General features: G+C 41.8%; 1 pseudogene; it reads left to right on the top strand.

Annotated features, from left to right (window-relative positions):
* Positions 1–432: 432 nt before the first annotated feature.
* On the top strand, positions 433–972 carry LOC102837719 (annotated as a pseudogene).
* The last annotated feature ends 2988 nt before the right edge of the window (positions 973–3960 follow it).

Below are 3960 nucleotides of genomic sequence, written 5' to 3'. Positions count from 1 at the left end.
TGGGTAAGATGGAGGATCAGAGAAAAAGAGGAAGACCCCCAATGAGATGGATCAGCCAGGTGGCATCGTTGATGGACTCAAGTGTGGCAGCGGTAGTGAGGTTGGCCCAGGATCGGACATTGTTTTGTTCTGCTGTGCATGGGGTCCCTATGAGTCGGTTCCGACTCGATGGCACCTGACAACAACAACGTAAGAAAAGACAGCACAGGATATAGAACTATTGTGTAAGTGTAAATATAATCTGAGTAAACCATAAAGATGATACAAAAATCCCAAAGACCAAGCACGTGGGAATACTAAAAGTAAAACCTAACAAAACTAACTTCAAAAGACAATAAGGGCACCTTTGGGCCCTGGGTAGTCGTCTGGCGCTTTCCCTCGGCAGTAACCCGGCATTGCCCTGGAATTTGTGTACGTTCCTAAAGGGAAAAGATGGTGGAAGCGTGATATATGGACGAATCCCCGGACGATCAACGGAAACCGCACCGACTGGAGCCCAACCACCCGGTTGGCTTGGAGCAACTGCATCAGGTTGGTGTATTTTACTGGAAATTGGATGCTGACAAATATGAGAATGATCCTGAATTAGAAAAGATCCGAAAAGAGAGAAACTACTCCTGGATGGACATAATAACAATATGCAAAGATAAACTACCAAATTATGAAGAAAAGATTAAAATGTTTTATGAAGAACATTTACACTTGGATGATGAAATTTGCTATATCTTGGATGGGAGTGGATATTTTGATGTAAGAGATAAAGAGGACAAGTGGATCCGAATTTTCATGGAGAAAGGAGACATGATAACACTTCCTGCAGGAATTTATCACCGTTTCACACTGGATGAAAAGAATTACACAAAGGCAATGCGACTGTTTGTTGGAGAACCAATATGGACGGCATACAACAGGCCCGCTGACCATTTTGATGCTCGAGGACAGTATATGAAATTTTTGGCACAAATAGCATAGGGGTGTTCTCCGGAAACTAACACATGACTGGTAAAGATCCTAAGCATAATAATTGAGCAGAAAAGTAATCATTTTTCTTTGCCTTTACTGTAAACTTGAGGTTAGGTTGTCTTTTCTTTGTAAGATTATTGGATCAGAATATTTTTTAATGAATGGAACAATACAGTTGATTGCTGTATGGATGGAACTATGAAAATCTAGATAAATCACATTCATTTCTTCTAATTAAAACAAGAATAGTGGTTCAAAAAAAAAAAAGACAATAAGGAATTTCATGAATTTTGTTATGACTTTCTCAACCCCTTCAAATTAAAAAATTTAACATAAAAAGATTTTCAGTGTCATACACACTTAAGTACAGCCAGAATGCCCCTTAGAAACCAGAAAAGGAAGACTTCAATTTTTATACTTCAGACATATTATCTGATGGGACCAGTCCCTGGAACAGGATATCATGCTCAGTAAAGAGGAGAGTCAGAGAAGAAAAGGACGACCCCCAATGAGATTGATTGGCCCAATAGCAGCAGCAATGGGCTCAAGCATAAGAATGATTGTGAGGATGGCGCCAGACTGGGCAGCATTTAGTTCTGTTGTGCATAGGGTCACTATGAGTCGGAATGACTCAAGGGCACCAAACAATAATGACAATGTGCAGTTAGCAGTCCAGCTTATAATCTACTATGCTACTATGCTACAGGAGTCCTGGTGTGGCGCTGTGGGTTAATGTGCCAGACTGCAAAGCCATCTGAACTGCAAGGTCGGCAGTTCAAGCTCACCAACTGTTCCTCGGAAACCCTAGACAGGGTCACTATGGGTCAGAATCTACTCAACGGCACTTAGCAACAACAACTATGCTACAAGCATTCCTTAATATAGAACAATACTCCAAATAAAAACATTGTAAGCAAAATTTTTCATCAAATTTGATTTCTTGACATAAATTCTGAGTCTCAAACTGCCATCTCTATTTTTAACTTCATGATTACCTGTCCCCACTCATCCCCCCGACACCCCCCCAAAAAAAACCACCATCACCAAAACCTATTTCTGTGAAGTCAGTTCTGATTCACAGTGACTCCATTTAATACAGAGAAGAAAAAAATGTTCTAACGGATTTGTTGTCATTGTTAAGTGCCATCGAGTCCATTTGCCTCATAGCAACCCTGTATAAGGTTTTCGCTGAGCGATTGGTGAATTTGAACCACAGAATTTGCGGTTCAAACCGACCTTGATATCCAGTGCATTACTCCACAGTGCCACACCAAGACTCCCTGAGGAATTTATTACTTAGCTATAATATTTACAATGACTATGTGTTTAGCAGTCACTGCTTTTCCTATTGGATGTGCTCCCTATTTAGACCATTAGAATTAATTAGTTCACTAGCAAGTATTTATTGAGCACCTAAAGGAGCTCTGGTAGCGTAGTGGTTACGAATCGGGCTGTGAACCTTAAGGTCAGCAGTTCGAAACTACCAGCCGCTCCGAGGGAGAAAGATGAGGCTTTCTACTCCCGTAAAGATTTACACCCTCGGAAACCCTGTACAGGGTCGCTATGGGTTGGAACTGACTCGACGGCACTTAACAACAACAACAACAAGCATTGCCAAAGTCCTAGTATGGTGTAGTAGGGTAAGAACTGGACTGCTAACCTCCAGGTCGGCAGTTAAAGCACCCCAGCTCCCTAGAAACTCTATACAAGGTCACTATGAATTGGAACCAACTCAGCGGCACTTAACAACAAACCCATTGCCATCAAATGGATTCTAGCTCATGGTAATCTGATGTACTACAGAGTAAAACCACTCCAAACTTTATGTAAAGAGATTAACAGGTCGTTCTCATGCAGCACCAGTAGGTATGTATGAATCTAACACTTATGACTTGTGCCAGTAGTTCTCTCTCCCATGCCTTTATGTTTTACAGAAACACTACCTCATCAATCACATAACAGGTGTGTATTATTCTACATTCTGTTCTGTGGGAAAAGAAATAGAACACCACAGAAGAGCTAATCTTTTTTTTTTTTTTTTAAGTGTACTTAAAACAGATAATAAGATAATACTGAGAAGCGGATTGAGTGCTTTCTGGGAGGAGAAGCTGAGCAGGAATGACGAGAGAGGGAGACTGACTGGTAAAGGGCCAGCCAGACATGATGTGACTCTTTAACTTTGGTGAGCAGCTTTGGCAACAGAAGATGGCACAGAGAGTCACACAGGAGACTAGAAAGATGAGATTCATTCTTTTCCCCATCCTCCCTTTGTGCCCAGATGTGTGGCCAGCTCCCACACACATCCACCCCCAGCACAGACCCTGCTCTCTGGAAGTTCAGAGCCACGTGGTTGGGAACCACACCAGTGAGAGACAGGGGCCACCTGTGCAGCTTTAATGTGCCCCTGTGGTGCCCTTAGTCTGGTGGGCGTTATCTACAGTCCTAAAGAACACGCAGAGCCACCAGACAAGCATTTAACCGGTCACCCTGCCCCCAGCTGCCCTGTGGTTCTAACAGACACCTAAACCAGCTCCATCAATGACCTATATGAACTACTTTCAGACTGAGTGTCCTGAAGATAGATAACACCAAGGTTGATAGGAAATTAATCTAGGGCCAGGAACTCTTCTGTCATGTGCCTTCCATACTCACCTCGAGAGCTTCTTGGCTTGCAGGAATCTGGGTCCAACAGCTTCACTGTTGTTTTGTTTCTATTTGGGGGTTTGGTGATTTCCTTTTCTTGGCATTGTTTTTGTTTGCTTATACTTTTTCTTCCTTCTTCTCATTCCATTTCTTTGAATTTTATACTTTCTACTTTTGCTTTGATTTTTCCTTCTTCACTTCTATGTCTCATTTCCCCTCTTCTCTTTCCTCTCCCTCCCCCCTCTTTTAGATCTTTACTACTTTCTTCCTCTTTTCATCTTCTCTCTCCCTGATTTTTCTAAGCATTTTGTTTTTCTTTCTTTCTTTTATTTCCTCTCTAATTTTTCTCTTCTA

The sequence above is a fragment of the Chrysochloris asiatica genome, unplaced genomic scaffold, assembly GCF_000296735.1.
Source record: "Chrysochloris asiatica unplaced genomic scaffold, ChrAsi1.0 scaffold00091, whole genome shotgun sequence".
Classification (NCBI taxonomy): domain Eukaryota; kingdom Metazoa; phylum Chordata; class Mammalia; order Afrosoricida; family Chrysochloridae; genus Chrysochloris; species Chrysochloris asiatica.
The sequence above is the reverse complement of the archived record's forward strand: the minus strand, read 5'-3'. Positions and strand labels throughout refer to the sequence as shown.